Source organism: Girardinichthys multiradiatus, chromosome 22, assembly GCF_021462225.1.
Source record: "Girardinichthys multiradiatus isolate DD_20200921_A chromosome 22, DD_fGirMul_XY1, whole genome shotgun sequence".
NCBI lineage: Eukaryota > Metazoa > Chordata > Actinopteri > Cyprinodontiformes > Goodeidae > Girardinichthys > Girardinichthys multiradiatus.
Window position 1 is genome coordinate 45,740,692 of NC_061814.1, and position 18,000 is coordinate 45,758,691.

The window sequence follows — 18,000 nt, forward strand, 5'->3', positions numbered from 1 at the left end:
GGTGTTTAGAGTTAACTCGTTGATTCAGATGATTAGGTTCATAGCTCGTTTAGAGACCCTTTTAATGATATGCTAATTTTGTGAGATAGGAATTTTGGGTTTTCATGAGCTGTATGCCACAATCATCCGTATTTAGACAATAAAAGACCTGAAATATTTCAGTTAGTGTGCAATGAATCTAAAATATATGAATGTTAAATTTTCATCATGACATTATGGAAAATAATGAACTTTATCACAATATGCTAATATTTTGAGAAGGACCTGTAGGTGGACAATCAGCTATCCAGTGGTCATCATGCAGCTCCTTATAACCATGAGCAAGATATGAGAAGATTGCTCTCAGGTGTGAGAGCAACCAACGACCTCGGCCACGCCCTCTGCTCTAACCTGTCACTGGAACAACAGAGGTAAACAACAGGGTAGCAGCTCACTTGCACTCCAAACCATGACAGTTTCAGTCTGTGAAAAGTATCAGTGTAACAGTATCTGAGGAAAGTAATGCCTTCCTATCAACCTCTGGAAATCTTTTCAGTGAGCTGAGTTCAAACGAATCGGAAGAGAAAGCAGCTTAATCCAGTGAGCTGTGGATTTAAACACTATGTAGACACTAATACGGAAGATTTCTACAGTAGAAAGATCATCTGAACTGAACTCTCTAAGACAGAGAAACAGTTTTATGTTTTATAACTACAAGCGGCATGAAATAATAACGATTACTCTTAACTTGGACATTTCATCTTGCATCATTCACAAATCAATATGTTTCTGAACAACAACCTGAGCTATGAAAGAACAGAAACGCAACAGACCTTAAACCATCATCATAGTCCAGTTTGTTTTTAACCAACATTCCTTTGTTCAGTAGAGCTGCAGTCTGCTTGTGGCTGATGAAGTAGATCTGTTTAAAGGAAGATCTTTCTGCTCTTTCAGTGTTTTGGTTAGGTTATTCCAGAAGCCAGTTTTATCAGCTTTACGTTCAGCAGGTGAAGAACTGAGCATCTGTGATCAGAATAAATGTTCCTCAGTGTAGAAAGTGAGATTTTCTTATAGCTGTGGATCCACAGAATGTCACCCCACGTTTTAATCCATGGTTGCAGACAACAACCATGGAGTTATAACACTGACATAGGTAGGAAGAAGCTGGAAAACAGTCACAGCTTAAGCACCCTGGACAGCTCCATGACTTACAAATAACTGATGAGCAGCTGGAAACTCTGCCTTATTTATTTGAGACTTTGTTAAATGCAGGAATGGTTTGACTTTACCTCAGTCCAAAAAGCTCTCAATGTGAGGATCCAAAGCATTCAAGGCTTCCATGTATTTGTGACTCTCTCGGGTTCTCTAACTAACATATATCATTCTGACGTTTTCCAGTAGATGCCAAATAAGGAACCAACTCTTAAGGTAAAATACATAGTATAGTATAATGCATAATAAGCACATTAAACAAATGATCAGAGTTTTGATGCCACCAGGATCAATATTCATAAAGAGAAATTAACATCTCAAACATGATACGTCACATATAGTCAGTCCCCACAGGTCTATGGAACATATAGCGTCTATTAACATTTGCATTCAACAAAGCAGCTAAAAATAATGAGCAGAAACAGAGCTGCTGAGCAGCTTTCTGAGAAGGCAAATGGGAAACAAACATGGCCGACCACAAACAAGAGCAGCAGAGCGTTTTTACACTATGGTTTATTCACGTTTTATGACTTACAATATTATTAAACACAATATTGAACTTGACAGTGTTTTCATTCATGTTATTTATTTTATAAGCAGACTGCCACTAAAAAGACATCCTTTAGTCCCGATCCATACAGAGTTGTTCCTTTTTCACAGCTTTTGTCCACTTATTGTTAAATTCTGACATCTGATCAGAAGAGATGAGATTTCTTATGAATTGCTGGAAGGTTTAAACCGTGATGACCTGAAAGCCAAAGATGCAACAGCAGCTACATTATGTAAGATCAGATGAAGCTGTGCAAAGAAAGTGATGGTTGTTTTTTTTTTTAAATATTATATTTACATATGTTCTGAAATAGGTTGTCTCAATAAAAACTGCTCCTCTTGGTGGATGTTTAACAGTTGGTCTTCCTTTCCAGGACCCTATAATTAGGACTTTTTGAAATGAGATTAAAAATGATACATTTTTTAACTAAATACCGTCATAGACTTTAAAATATAAAACAGCTTAGGAGGAGAAGGAGATTATCATGATTTGTGAGGCCAAGGAAAAAACAACAAATATTATTTTAAATGTTGCAACAATATTAACTAATATGAACAAACTTAATGTCCTTGATAAAAACTTCAGTCAGTCACCATTTCTTCTTGTTAGACTTTCCAAGAGCTCTGGAGAAAAATTAAAACGTGACTTTAATGTTTGGGCCTATAGACTGATCCTGGTAGAGACGGTCAGGATATTTACTTCCTGAAACACGTTTGGACGCCTCAACACACCTTCTACTCCTCAGCTGATGGAGAAAAACACTCTTTAACACACGTTAGAACCTAAAGTCAAGGTTTTTACAGATATCCATTTATAAGAACTTTTTATTGAGTGTTAATGTTAAGCATTCCTGACACAAAACATCAGCAGAGTAAAAGTCTGCCCTAGGATTTGTTGTTTTCATACTTGTACATTTTGGCTTGTTGGAAAAATGTATGTAAGTTATCATTGTTTAGTTTAAATCATGTTTATGTTTGAAGTCTTATTTTACACTTGTCTGTGTTTATCAACTTTCTAACTCTATCACTGGTCATAACTAAGAGACAAAAAGATCTAAAGACCTAAACTCACCAAGTTATGAAGGCTTAAACTTCAAGACTTTAATCAGAGTATTTTAACAAGTTAATGTCGGGTATCCCGTCGCTGTACATTTCTGATCATAACTAAAGAAGGGAAAGATCTTTAGAGGGATTCAAAACTGGAATATTGGATCTTGCCGTGTGGGTATTATCGGCAGACTTACTGAGTTGGTGGTTTGAACTAGACAGTGGGGGAGTAAGTCCTTCTCCACAGACTCTGTGGTTGGCAGGCTGTGAGCGGGCTTGTTCCAGTAATCTCCAGTTGGTGTTGTCCCTTTTTTCTGCGGCGAAGCTACGCTGTGACTTGAGGGGGATGTTGGAGGGTGGACAGGCAGGTGAATACTCCTCTGAGTTAGGCTTGGTGAGTTCTTTGAGAGGCTGGGCTTGGAGTTGGAGAATAGAGCAGGGACCATAAGTCGAAGGCGTCGCGACTTTGAGCTTTCACCCTCTTTCAAAAACAACTCCAGACTGCTGGTGCCGAAAAATCCATGAAACACCCGACAAGGCTGGATCTGTAGATCAAGGAAGACAAGTTTTAAGCCTAGCCTTAAAAGTAGACAGGCTGTCTGCCTCACGGACTAAAACTGGGAGCTGGTTCCACAGGAGAGGAGCCTGATAACTAAAGGTGTCAGGGTTAGTGCAGCGTAGGACCCCGGAATGCAGACAAGCAGGCAGCATGACGGTAGGTCATGCCGCATGTGGAACCGTCCGTCAGACACGTGTTGGCTTTTCAAAAACAACATGGAACTCCATGCCCAAATCAGCAGAGAGAGGAGACATGTGGCTGCGAAAAGAAGGACTGCTCTTTGTGGAATGGAAGGACACCAAGGAGGTGAGTGTATGCAACACATTTCACAAAGCCTACAGTGGAGACACCATGGAGGGGTACAGTGGTGTGTCAAGGACATTGCAGTTCCTGATGGTGTGAAGGATCACAAGAAGTTCATAGGAGGAGTGAACTTATCAGATGCCCTCATCTAGTATTATTCAGTTAGAGGGAAAACTATGCAATGGTACAAGACTTTCTTTTATCCTTTTCTAGATATTGCTGTAGTGAACTCTTTTATCCTGCAGAATATGTTAGTCATTAGAGGAAAGACATAACTGTCACAGGAGCAGTTCAGGGAGGTCCTCATGAAAGAGCTCTTCGATGAGTCTAAAGCTGCTGTTGCAGCTTCAAGAACCGGTCCCTCTAACACCTGCGTACCAGCTTTCTATGGTGAGACTGCCACTGACATGAGGAGAAATGTTGCCCTGTGTTTCACTTGCAACAGAAATTGTTTCAAGAACTATCACTCTAATTTGTAGAGTGTTTGTTTTTATTTTGGGGCTGCTTGTACATAGTTTTTTTGTATTTTGTTCCTTGCACATTTGTTTACAATGTGTTTAATTTCTAAAATTTGTTTTTTTTAACATTTGTTGGCACAGTTTTTTATACATAAGTATTTTTTTCTCTTGGTTTTACTTTGAAACTTCCTGTTTTCAATAAAACCCCTCTGTTTGGAGACCAAACTATTCAGCTTGTTTTCTATTCATTATATTGATATTATACATTTTGATGCACAGGGTATATGTCATGACCAAAGGCTATGTCCTATGTAGGACTCCTTCAATGGAAATCGGCACTTTTTTTTGGACCAGATTATCTTTTTTGAGATGAAAAACACATTCGGCACAGTTTTGGCATATTTGGCTAAATTGTGCCAAAATTCCAGCTCCGCCTGGCACATAAACCACTAAAATCTTTGTGGAACAAATATGCTTCAACTTATTCAGTCCAAATGTGCTGCAGTTATAGCCAAGATGTTGATGAATACAACCTGGAGGATCTCCTAATAATTACAAAGGATTTTCATGTTGTTTTACAATGTCTATTTAGAAAAAACATTAGGCAAGGCTCAAAAAATTTTATTTTTTCTTTCTTTAATCACAAATAAATCAGACATAGTGTTAGAGTTAGAAAGCTGATAAACACAGACAAGTGTAAAATAAGGCACAAGTAAACCAAGTAAGTTTGACTTGCAAGGGAGAAACAGTCCTCTGCCAGAACAGCGACGTCTTTCTCACAAAGGAAGAAGTCCTTCCACCAGCCTTTTATTTACACCTCACATTCCTACAAGCAAAAAGCGGGAATTGGTTGAGCCATTTCTTACAGAGATTTCAACCTAAAAGAGTGGTAATTTCCATATATGGTATAATCATGTGATGTCCAGAGAGTGGTCCACTCCAGACAACATTCCTTAACTTTCCACAAACCCTTTGTCCACACTAAAAAACAATCACAGGAATCATCTTAACTAAAGTAGAACTTAAAACATAAATATGATTTAATCTAAGCAATGATAACTTATATACATTTTTCCAACACAGAGTAACAGTTACAACGATGGTTCAACTTAAAAAATGTTCTTTTATGTCTTATCTTTACACAGGTACCAAAGGTTTGCATGTAGACCTTATAACTGTGGAACTATACTTCATTTATTGAAGATATGTAATTTCAGGTGGAAATGGCTCTAAAACGCCTCAGGGCTTAACAGGTCAATGTTCTCTCTTTTCTCTTTCTAGAAGCTACACCTGGTCTGGCTCTGTGTTTAGTAGTGGCACCTTTGTAGAGGGGAACATTAGTTGAGATACCAACAACTTAATGCTCACCTTCTACAGATGATCCACATGGCCCTGTCTTTCAGTGTTTAACCCTTTCTCTCTCCTAGACATGGCTACTGACTGAGCTTCTACTGTGACTAACTCTATGTTCTCTCTTTCAGACTCTAACCTTGAAAACTGGCTCAGAGTTTATCTGTTCTTTCTTTCTAGATGAAACGACTAAAGGAGCTACATCCATTAACATTTACTTTTCCTTCCCATAGAAAGTACTCCTGGATCAGTGCTTCTTTGTTCTCTTTGTGTCTCTGCTCTGTTCTCTCAAACCCCCAGTCGGTCGTGGCAGATGGCCGCTCACACTGAGCCTGGTTCTGGTTCTGCTGGAGGTTTCTTCCTGTTAAAAGGGAGTTTTTCCTTTCCACTGTCGCTACATGCATGCTCACTATGAGGGATTGCTGCAAAGTCAACGCCAGTGACTGTCCACTGTCTCTACATGCTCATCCAGGAGGAGTGAATGCTGCAAGTCACTGACTGGATGCAATCTGCTGGGTTTCCTTAGATAGAAAAACTTTTTATCCAATTTGAATAAATAACTGAATCTGACTGAACTGTTCAATGGTTACGATTAATATGAATGTATGAACCTGACTTGAAATCTGTAAGATTGGATTGAATTGACTTTGTAAAGAGCCTTGAGACGACATGTATTTGAATTGGTGCTATAGAAATAAACTTATTTGCATTCAAAGTCCTTTTTATTCAGAAAGACGCAATGGGAGATGACCCCGTTCAGTGATTTATGGCAGACCAATGGTAGATGTTTTGGTCGGTGGACCAGCTGCTTTATCAACATCCCCCAGATAAGAGAACAGATAATTGAAAAACTGTTAACCACTTAGATGTTCAATGTGGCAGTTGTTATGATCTGAGGTGCTGATCACTGTGGAACAATGAAACGTCACAAAGTGTCAGACACCATAGCTCCCTGACCATCAGCACCGGTTCCCCCCAAGGCTGTGTTCTCTCTCCTCTGCTCTTCTCCCTGTACACCAACAGCTGCACCTCCAGTCACCAGTCTGTCAAGCTTCTGAATTTTGCGGACGACACCACCCTGATCGGACTCATCTCTGATGGTGACGAGTCTGTGTACAGATGGGAGGTGGACCATCTGTTGGACGGGTGCAGCCAGAACAACCTTGAGCTCAACGCTCTAAAGACAGTGGAGATGGTTGTGGACTTCAGGCAGAACCCAGCCCCATCTGCCCCATCACCCTCTGTGACTCCACAATTGACACTGTGGAATCTTTCTGCTTCCTGGGAACCATCATCTCCCAGGATCTCAAGTCGGAGCCAAACATCAGCTCCCTCATCAAGAAAGCCCAGCAGAGGATGTTTTTTCTGCGGCAGCTGAAGAAATTCAACCTGCCAAAGACTATGATGGTGCACTTCTACACAGCCATCATTGAGTCCATCCTCACCTCCTCCATCACCATCTGGTACGCCGCTGCTACAGCCAAGGATAAGGGCAGGCTGCAGCGTGTCATTCGGTCTGCTGAGAAGGTGATTGGCTGCAGTCTACTGTCTCTCCAGGAACTGTACACCTCCAGGACCCTGAAGCAGGCAGGGAAGATTCTGGCTGATCCCTCCCACCCCGGTCACAGACTCTTTGAGACTCTCCCCTCTGGCAGGAGGCTGCGGTCCATCCGGACCAAAACCTCACGCCACAAGAACAGTTTTTTCCCATCTGCCAGCAGCCTTGTTAACAAAGCCCGGAAACCACCCTGACACTCTCCTTTTTTGCTGACAGGACACCTGTAACCTGTAACTCTATGCGTTACATTAAAGTTCAGCATGGACTCCTGCTTTACTTGCACAATGATCACCTGCACTGTTGTATTGCTCTTGCATCTTATACTGCTCTATATTTACTCTCACTCACTTAAAACTGTGCACATATATTTATATTATATTGTAGATATGTTTATACTGTTTAATTTGTATTGTATTGCACCGACTACGCCAAAACAAATTCCTTGTATGTCCAAAAACGTACTTGGCAATAAAGCTTTTCTGATTCTGATTCTGATTCTTTGTTATAAGAACTCCTACTAGTAGTATTACACTTTGACAAAATGTTAAAAGTACTTGCCATAGACGTTATCGCTCAGAGCGCTTCTTCCTGGATAAACTGCCCGTTTCCAAGGTGAATGTGCGCGTGTCGTCAAATGACAGAAACGAAACTTAAAACAGAGGAACCGATTCCGGAACCACGGAGTTCAAACCGATGCAGGAGAGAGCAGCGCCTGCACCGAGCGGCGGTCGCCTGGGTCCGTTTCCTTCCAGGTTAGTGCAGTTTAAACTATTTTATCTACTATGTATAAAGGGAGAAGCTGCTAGGGTTCTGGATCCAGTCCGGATCAGTTGAGGGTGTCATCCAGTTATCCTGGCTGCAGTGGAAACGGAGTCTGACCCAGTTAAGGCAGTAAGTTCTGACACCTCCAGACAGTATCACTGGCTTTCTGTTAGAGGCTCTGCTTGCGGTGCTTTTTTCACTTGGACCTGACTGGTTCTGGACATCTCCATGGTGATATTTCTGTGTGCAGCTTTTCTCAGGGGGGAATAGGTATGTTCTGCTCACCGCCCTGCTTCTATTAGTAGACATCTGCGTTGTCGTACCCGCAGAACGTCCTGCTCATCAGGTTAAATATTAAACGTGATAGTACCAACTCTGGGTGGTTCTGCCGTCAGACAAAAGGTCTTGTTTAACTACATACCTTAAGTAGGCAGAGATCTGCTCACTTCCTCAAAGTGTAGCTGGTTAATAGGACGTGTTATAATCTGTGAAGGTATTCCTTACATAGTGACTAATGCTTCATCAGGACCCTGTAGGACGGCTACACACCTTTTCTCTTTGTCTTTAAAGCTATTTTCCAAGGCAGTTGGTTTATTGAGGCACAATTAAATTGTTTTCCTTCTGGTCTGCAGGGCGTGGCTGAGCTGGTGATAACAAGCTGTGACTCACTGGAGACCTGATGCTATGGTATGTACAGCAGAAGCACTCACCAATTAGAGCTTATTTTAACAGACAGCAGATTGGAGTAACAGAATGTTTTTCAATCTCAACCTGTTTTAGGTTTCTAGAACTTCAATTCAATTAGTTTATTTATATAGCGCCAATTCACAACACACGTCGTCTCAAGATACTTCACAACAGTCAGGTTCATACATTCCAATTAATCCTAATCATTGAACAGTTCAGTCAGATTCAGTTATTTATTCAAATTGGATAAAAAGTTTTTCTATCTAAGAAAACACAGCAGATTGCATCCAGTCAGTGACTTGCAGCATTCACTCCTCCTGGATGAGTCCTTCTGTCCTGAACAGCGTTGCAGCTGCTGTAAGGTTTTCTACCTAATACAAAGTATAATTGAAACTGAACAGAGTCTGTGTCTGGTGACTGCGAGATGCTCAGGTAACTGCCCCATAACGCTGATTATTCCACTCCTGCTGATGCCCTCTGGTGGCTGTTCGGGTCACAACAGCTTGTAGATTAAATCATTTATAAGGTCTCTCCTTCATTGGTCTTGATATGGACCTGATCCAAATCACATCTTGGTTCTGTGGTCTCAGCCGTTTCTGTTGGTGTCTAGTATGACATCTACTGCTGGTTTAAATGCAACAGGTTTGGTTGGTGGATTCTGTAAAACATCTTGGCTCATTGGCAATAAGGGCCAGCTTACGCATGCTGAACCTAGACTTAGGGACACTCTTAAATCATACTTTGGCAACCTAGAAGAAATAAACGTATCATCATGTTTTGAGGTGTTTTTATTTAAACTGTATATTTACCTGTATGTTTTTTGGGGGGAAATAAAAATGTTTACAAGCCCAAATGAAGCAGAAAAACAAGATTGCTGGCCAACCTGGATCTTCTTCTGGTCTGAAATTAAGCTAAGTTAGTCTTAACCCTCATTTACTGCTTTAGTTTTAAAATCAGCTTTTACTTTGACAGTACCAACTGTTTTCTTCTGTTTGTACAGTTTAGTTCACAGCCATTTTTGCACAGCGTCAGCAGGCTTTGTTGCCATTAAACTGATCATACTAATCTGTGAAGCTTGTATACTAAGTGATTTTTCTCAAACGGACAATTTTTTTGCTGAGATTTGTCTAAATAATACTTCGATGTTTGTCTTGTTAAAAACCTTATTCTGGATTACGTGTTCAGTGAGATGAAGCCATCAGAAATCATACATTTTACATATTTATGCACTTTTTACTGCTCTGACCAAAAGCTTTAAGTATGCCTTCATCCTGAAATAAGATGGAGTTGAAGAAATTTTTATTCCTCTGATTAAGTTTCTGACAAAATGTGCGCTGGATTTATAAAACACAGATAAACCATCTTCTGAATGCAGATGACCTGGTGGCCTTCAGCAGCTCCTTGATAAATCTACTGAATATGGTCAGCAATATAATATAAAATATACTGCTGTTAAAAGTTCTAGTTGGATATGTTGAACCAATTGGTATACATGTAAATGTTCCTGTTTAAACAGTCCAACAATGTTCCTGATGTCCCGTTCCTTGGTTATTTGTTACTGATCAGATGATGATGATAATGATGTATGTAGACAATGTTGGAAGCTCTGTGGTCAGACAAATACCATTGCACTTAGGTTTAGCTTCTGTTCTGATCCAGGAAAGATGGCTCGACGCTCTGTACTGCCCCCCTGTGGTCATCCTGTAAACTATGCAGCATGCCGATGCATTGACAATCCTTCAAATACCCAGAGGTCAAGATGTTTGTAGCTGCAGGTTGTTGCACATTTAAAGCACTTTTAGGAAAGTTAATGTTGAATTTATTAGGGTGTGTGAATGGTTCTGCTAACAGGCCCTGACTAAAGTGAGCTGTTCCTGTTACTAATCCAGTCTAAGGAAGCACCAGTTCTAGTATTGCTGTGTAAACTCTGTGATTTTAGATTTTATTGATATGATTTTATTTTTTTATTCTGGTTTGATGTTTTGTCTTTAGTTTGTGTAGCTATGGGCCAAAGGCTGTTGAAGTTTAGATGATGATGCTTTATGTTTATTGTGACAAATCTTGAACAGAATAATCTTGTTATGCTGGTTTAGACCTCAGAAGGCTTTTGGAAGGATCTATCATCTATCATCACCTCATCCCTTTAAGCAGGGACTTTCTTTGTGTTTTATAGTGTGTCCACCATATTTGTCGTCTCAGAAGGAATGTCTGCTGGAGACCTTGAGCATCAAGATGCCTCCAGACACCTTTCTTTCTTGGAAGAAGAAGCGGAGTTTGACTTTGATTTTGTAACATAGGGTTATAGACCTTAATGTTGACGCTTAATGTTGACCAAAGTGCTTCACATAAAGGTAATTACAAATGATATAACTACAGAAGACAGACATAAAACCAAAAAACCGACATATACAAAGAAATAGAATTAAAACTAAAATATAGAAACATCTCAACCTCACTGATCTGAGTGACTCAAACTGAACTTGAGTTAAAAGCCAATGTGAAAAAGTGAGTTTTCAGGAAGGATTTAAAAGACTAAACAGACTCAGCGTTACGAACATCAAGAGCCGGTTTGTTCTAGAGACTGGGAGCTGCCAAAGCAAAAGCCTGATCTTCTCTGTGCCTTAATTTGGTCTTCGGCTGAACTAAGAACATCCGGTTAGAAGATCTTAGTGCTCTTTTTGGATTATAAAATTTAAGATGAATGGTTAAATAATTAGGTGCCAAACCATTTAAAATTTTAAATGTCAGTAGAAGAATCTTAAAATCAATACGAAAATGCCCAGGCAGCAGGTTTCACTCTGCTAAAATTGCAGTGATGTGGTCATGCCTTCTGGTACCTGTTAGCAGCTGTGCAGCAGCATTCTGGACTACCTGTAAACGATGGAGAAATGATTTCGCAAGTCCAAAGTATAAGGGATTTGCAGTAGTCTAATCTAGCTATAATAAAGGCATGGATGAGAATTTTGAGGCATTTAGAAGGAATGTAAGATTTGTCTTTGGCAGTTTGATGTAATTCATAAAAACAGGTCTTGACAACTGTGGACACTTTCTTCTCAAATATAAAAGAACTGTCTAAAAACACTCCGGGATTTCTGACAGTGGAGGCGCAATGTGGAGCTAGAGGGCTGAGGATATCAGGTGACCTAGTGAGAGGGGTATGATCACTGTTGTAGAAAAATTTGTATCCAGAGACTGATGATTGTCACTCAGAATAAGCTTTATTTTAATCTTGCAAGAGAAAGGATTTTACAGCATTGGAGATGCGCTCAGTAGTGCTGCCACATTTCCACTAGACAAAGTAAAAGTTCTCCTAGAAGCTACAACAGTTTTCAAGGTGATTCTCATGAGACCTGTTGTCCTAGACATAATCTTAACAGTGTGGCGTACATATTATCTCACACAGCTGCAAGCAGAAGGCTGAGAAACCATTACTCTAAGACTAAATAAGAGAAGAATGGATCAACACCTGAGGGATTCTAATACTTTTGTCAGTTCCTGTAGAGAATCAAGGAGCAAATCAAGCAAGACACTAAAATTTTCTATAACAATCACCAAACACAATAATTTCAGTTTTGTTTTCATTCAGGATCAGACAATCCTGAGTCAACTCGAACACAATCAGAATCAGAATCAGAAAAGCTTTATTGCCAAGTACGTTTTTGGACATACAGGTCCTTCTCAAAATATTAGCATATTGTGATAAAGTTTATTATTTTCCATAATGTCATGATGAAAATGTAACATTCATATATTTTAGATTCATTGCACACTAACTGAAATATTTCAGGTCTTTTATTGTCTTAATACGGATGATTTTGGCATACAGCTCATGAAAACCCAAAATTCCTATCTCACAAAATTAGCATATCATTAAAAGGGTCTCTAAACGAGCTATGAACCTAATCATCTGAATCAACGAGTTAACTCTAAACACCTGCAAAAGATTCCTGAGGCCTTTAAAACTCCCAGCCTGGTTCATCACTCAAAGCCCCAATCATGGGTAAGACTGCCGACCTGACTGCTGTCCAGAAGGCCACTATTGACACCCTCAAGCAAGAGGGTAAGACACAGAAAGACATTTCTGAACGAATAGGCTGTTCCCAGAGTGCTGTATCAAGGCACCTCAGTGGGAAGTCTGTGGGAAGGAAAAAGCGTGGCAGAAAACGCTGCACAACGAGAAGAGGTGACCGGACCCTGAGGAAGATTGTGGAGAAGGGCCGATTCCAAACCTTGGGGGACCTGCAGAAGCAGTGGACTGAGTCTGGAGTAGAAACATCCAGAGCCACCGTGCACAGGTGTGTGCAGGAAATGGGCTACAGGTGGCGCATTCCCCAGACCTGGGCTACAGAGAAGCAGCACTGGACTGTTGCTCAGTGGTCCAAAGTACTTTTTTCGGATGAAAGCAAATTCTGCATGTCATTCTGAAATCAAGGTGCCAGAGTCTGGAGGAAGACTGGGGAGAAGGAAATGCCAAAATGCCAGAAGTCCAGTGTCAAGTACCCACAGTCAGTGATGGTCTGGGGTGCCGTGTCAGCTGCTGGTGTTGGTCCACTGTGTTTTATCAAGGGCAGGGTCAATGCAGCTAGCTATCAGGAGATTTTGGAGCACTTCATGCTTCCATCTGCTGAAAAGCTTTATGGAGATGAAGATTTCATTTTTCAGCACGACCTGGCACCTGCTCACAGTGCCAAAACCACTGGTAAATGGTTTACTGACCATGGTATCACTGTGCTCAATTGGCCTGCCAACTCTCCTGACCTGAACCCCATAGAGAATCTGTGGGATATTGTGAAGAGAACGTTGAGAGACTCAAGACCCAACACTCTGGATGAGCTAAAGGCCGCTATCGAAGCATCCTGGGCCTCCATAAGACCTCAGCAGTGCCACAGGCTGATTGCCTCCATTCCACGCCGCATTGAAGCAGTCATTTCTGCAAAAGGATTCCCGACCAAGTATTGAGTGCATAACTGTACATGATTATTTGAAGGTTGACGTTTTTTGTATTAAAAACACTTTTCTTTTATTGGTCGGATGAAATATGCTAATTGTGTGAGATAGGAATTTTGGGTTTTCATGAGCTGTATGCCAAAATCATCCGTATTAAGACAATAAAAGACCTGATATATTTCAGTTAGTGTGCAATGAATCTAAAATATATGAATGTTAAATTTTCATCATGACATTATAGAAAATAATGAACTTTATCACAATATGCTAATATTTTGAGAAGGATCTATACAAGGAATTTGTTTTGGCGTAGTCGGTGCAATACAATACAAATTAAACAGTATAAACATATCTATAATATAATATAAATATATGTGCACAGTTTTAAGTGAGTGAGAGTAAATATAGAGCAGTATAAGATGCAAGAGCAATACAACAGTGCAGGTGATCAGTGTGCAAGTAAAGCAGGAGTCCAAGCTGAGCGTTAATGTAACGCATAGAGTTACAGGTTACAGGTGTCCTGTCAGTAAAAACAGGAGAGTGTCAGGGTGGTTTCCGGGCTTTGGTAACAAGGCTGGTGGCAGATGGGAAAAAACTGTTCTTGTGGCGTGAGGTTTTGGTCCGGATGGACCGCAGCCTCCTGCCAGAGGGGAGAGTCTCAAAGAGTCTGTGACCGGGGTGGGAGGGATCAGCCAGAATCTTCCCTGCCCGCTTCAGGGTCCTGGAGGTGTACAGTTCCTGGAGCGACAGTAGACTGCAGCCAATCACCTTCTCAGCAGACCGAATGACACGCTGCAGCCTGCCCTTATCCTTGGCTGTAGCAGCGGCGTACCAGATGGTGATGGAGGAGGTGAGGATGGACTCAATGATGGCTGTGTAGAAGTGCACCATCATAGTCTTTGGCAGGTTGAATTTCTTCATTTGCCGCAGAAAGAACATCCTCTGCTGGGCTTTCTTGATGAGGGAGCTGATGTTTGGCTCCCACTTGAGATCCTGGGAGATGATGGTTCCCTGGAAGCGGAAAGATTCCACAGTGTCAATTGTGGAGTCACAGAGGGTGATGGGGGCAGGTGGGGCTGGGTTCTGCCTGAAGTCCACAACCATCTCCACTGTCTTTAGAGCGTTGAGCTCAAGGTTGTTCTGGCTGCACCAGTCCAACAGATGGTCCACCTCCCATCTGTACGCAGACTTGTCACCATCAGAGATGAGTCCGATCAGGGTTGTGTCGTCCGCAAACTTCAGAAGCTTGACAGACTGGTGACTGGAGGTGCAGCTGTTGGTGTACAGGGAGAAGAGCAGAGGAGAGAGAACACAGCCTTGGGGGGAACCGGTGCTGATGGTCAGGGAGTCGGAGACGTGCTTCCCCAGCCTCACGCGCTGCTTCCTGTCAGACAGGAAGTCAGTTATCCACCTACAGGTGGAGTCGGGCACACTCAGCTGGGAGAGTTTCTCCTGGAGCAGAACTGGGACGATGGTGTTGAAGGCAGAGCTGAAATCCACAAACAGGATCCTGGCGTAGGTTCCTGTGGAGTCCAGGTGCCGGAGGATGAAGTGAAGGGCCAGGTTGACTGCATCATCTACAGACCTGTTGGCTCTGTAGGCAAACTGCAGGGGGTCCAGGAGGGGGTCGGTGATGTCTTTTAGGTGTGAGAGCACAAGGCGCTCAAATTACTTCATCACCACAGAGGTCAGGGCGACGGGTCTGAAGTCATTAAGCCCTGTGGTCCTTGGCTTCTTGGGAACAGGGACGATGATGGAGGACTTGAAGCAGGCTGGCACATGACATGTCTCCAGTGAGGTGTTAAAAATGTCTGTGAAGACTGGAGACAGCTGATCAGCGCAGTGCTTCAGGCTGGCTGGTGAGACAGAATCCGGACCAGCAGCTTTCCGGGGGTTCTGTCTCCTGAAGAGTTTGTTGACGTCCCTCTCCTGGATGGAAAGAGCCGTCCTCGGCGTGGGTAGGGGGCTGGTGGGGGGGAACTTCAGGGTGGGGTTTGGAGGTGCCAAGGCCCCTCTTGAGGTTGGAGAGATGGGGATGGTGGATTGTGGCTGCAGCTGTTGGGGGGCGTCGTGGGGGATGGTTGCAGGACTGTCCCTTTGTCTTTCAAAGCGGCAGTAGAACTCGTTCAGGTCGTTGGCGAGGCGTCGGTCATTGATGGAGTGGGGGGCTTTCGGCTTGTAGTTGGTGATTTGCTTGAGCCCTTTCCAGACAGACGCAGAGTCGTTGGCTGAGAACTGGTTTTGGAGCTTCTCAGAGTACAGTCGTTTGGCCTCTTTCACTGCCTTGCCAAACTTGTACTTTGCCTCTCTGTATATGTCTTTGTCCCCACTCCTGAAGGCCTTTTCCTTATCCAGTCTTAACCTTCTGAGTTTAGCTGTGAACCAGGGTTTGTCGTTGTTGTAACTCACCCTGGTGCATGATGGTACACAGCTGTCCTCACAGAAGCTGATGTAGGAAGTCACAGCCTCTGTGTACTCGTCCAGACTGTTGGTAGTAGTCCTGAACACATCCCAGTCTGTACAGCCTAAACACGCCTGGAGATTCTCCACAGCCTCACTGCTCCACTTCCTTGTCGTCCTCACAACAGGTTTGCAGAGCTTTAGTTTCTGCCTGTATGCAGGAATCAGGTGGACCATGATGTGGTCGGATTGGCCCAGTGCAGCACGTGGGACGGCGTGATAAGCGTCTCTGATGGTGGTGTAACAGTAATCCAGAATGTTGTCCTCTCTGGTCGGACATTTTATAAACTGTCTATATTTGGGGAGTTCGTGGGTCAGATTACCTTTGTTAAAGTCACCAGCGACGATAACTAAGGAGTCCGGGTTGGTCCGCTCCACACTCAGTATCTGGTCGGTGAGCATGCGCTGTGCGACCTGCACGTTAGCTTGCGGCGGGATGTAAACACCGACCAGGATGAACGAAGCGAACTCACGAGGGGAATAGAAAGGCTTACAGTTTATGATGAAGGCTTCCAGGTCTGGAGAACAGTGCTGCTGAATCACTGTCACGTCGATGCACCAACCACTGTTGAGGTAAAAACAGATTCCTCCACCTTTTGCTTTGCCGGAGAGTTCCGTGTCTCTGTCCGCTCTGTAGAGCTGGAATCTTGCCAGCTGCAGCGCAGAGTCTGGTATTAATCCACACAGCACGTCTCCGTGAAGCACAAAACTGCAGATGAATAAAACTCCCTGTTTTTCCCCAACAGCAGTTGTAGTTCCTCAATTTTGTTGGGAAGTGAGCGCACGTTAGAGAGAAATATTCCAGGTAACGGTGTTCGTAGTCCACGCTGGCGAAGTTGTACCAGCACCCCAGCCCGTTTCCCTCTCTTCCGGCGTTTCACCGCGTGAACAAAGGTGAGCGCACCTTTGACCAGAATGTCCAAACATTCCAGAGCAGTAGGCAGAAAAGTTGGAAATAACTCCTCTGGTGTAGTAGCCCTGATGTTCATGAGTTCTTCTCTGGTGAGAGAGCTCCAGGTACCATCACAGAAGACCGTTTTAAAGCAAAAAACAAAACAAAACAATGCGCACCAACACGCCGAGGCGACCATCTGCGGCGCCTTCTATATCCAATTAAGCAGGTGCTGCAATAAGTCAGAGACATCCAGATTAATATCCAGGGTAATATATTTGGACATCATCAGCATAGTAATACTGTGCATCTGAATATGGAACCCACAGGCAGAAGGTATAATGAAAACAAAATAGGGGCTAAGATAGATCCTTGCGGTACTCCACAAGAAATAGGTTCTGAGGAAGAAGAAAATTCCTCCATAAACACAGAAAAGGACCTGTCAGAGAGATCTGATTTAAACCATTAGTTGAAGAATTATTGAACCTCTAACCGATAGTACCTCCCTTGAGGCCGAATTACTGAGCTGTTGCTCAGAACCACAGGTCCAGGGACCCAGGGAGAGATGACACTACATGACCAGGAGGACACTTCACAAACTTTTTAAAATAGTGTTTGTTTATGTTAGGTTTTTAAACACAGTAATCTATTTGCCTTTAAGTCTTTAGTCTTATTTAATGCAGCTTACCATTTTTATCTTGGCCGTCTGACCAATTAGAATTGTGTCAGAAGCTGACGAGAAGAGTCTGTAACTTTCAGATGGTAAGTAATGTGGAAGCAAATGAAAATAAACTCCTAGCAGCAGCTGTGATTCATGAAATGACCCAAAATCTCAGCAACATAATGGAGAGAAACTGTAACCTATTCCTGATACTGGAAAGCTGATCAAAGCGCAGACCTGAGGCAGTGCAATCAGGGAAAACACAGAACAGGTGTGGGTGAGATTACTGGAAGACAAGACACAGAACTAAGGGTAAACAGAGAACCAGACTAGGTATAAATGAACCAAAACAAAACAAAAATTTCCCAGAACGGGGCCAGAAAACAACTACCCAAATATGACCAGGAAACAAAACCAAAAACAACCCAACAAGAGTGGGCGGACAGAAGAAATCTTAGAGTTCAGACGGATAACTAACAGGTCAACCCGTGCGGGCACAGAGTTCCTATGATAGCCGGGCGGACGTCCAGAACCGACAAACAGTTCAGGCAGGAGACCCGGGAGGTTCGTGTGGAC

General features: G+C 42.6%; 1 protein-coding gene and 1 long non-coding RNA gene across 2 annotated transcripts in view; one reads left to right on the forward strand and one right to left on the reverse strand.

Annotated features, from left to right (window-relative positions):
* Positions 1–1,688: 1,688 nt before the first annotated feature.
* On the reverse strand, positions 1,689–3,326 carry LOC124858662. The gene is made up of 3 exons (XR_007035898.1): positions 2,985–3,326; positions 2,039–2,118; positions 1,689–1,939 (listed from the first exon to the last, which is right to left on the reverse strand). It is a non-coding gene; the product is annotated as an uncharacterized LOC124858662 (long non-coding RNA).
* Positions 3,327–7,672: 4,346 nt separating this feature from the next.
* The window catches only part of LOC124859083 (helicase with zinc finger domain 2-like), a 69,751-nt gene continuing 59,423 nt past the window's right edge, over positions 7,673–18,000 (forward strand). The window contains exons 1-2 of the mRNA XM_047351583.1: positions 7,673–7,767; positions 8,410–8,464. The gene's annotated coding sequence lies outside the window, so the exon portion shown is untranslated. The remainder of the gene's footprint in view (positions 7,768–8,409; positions 8,465–18,000) is intronic.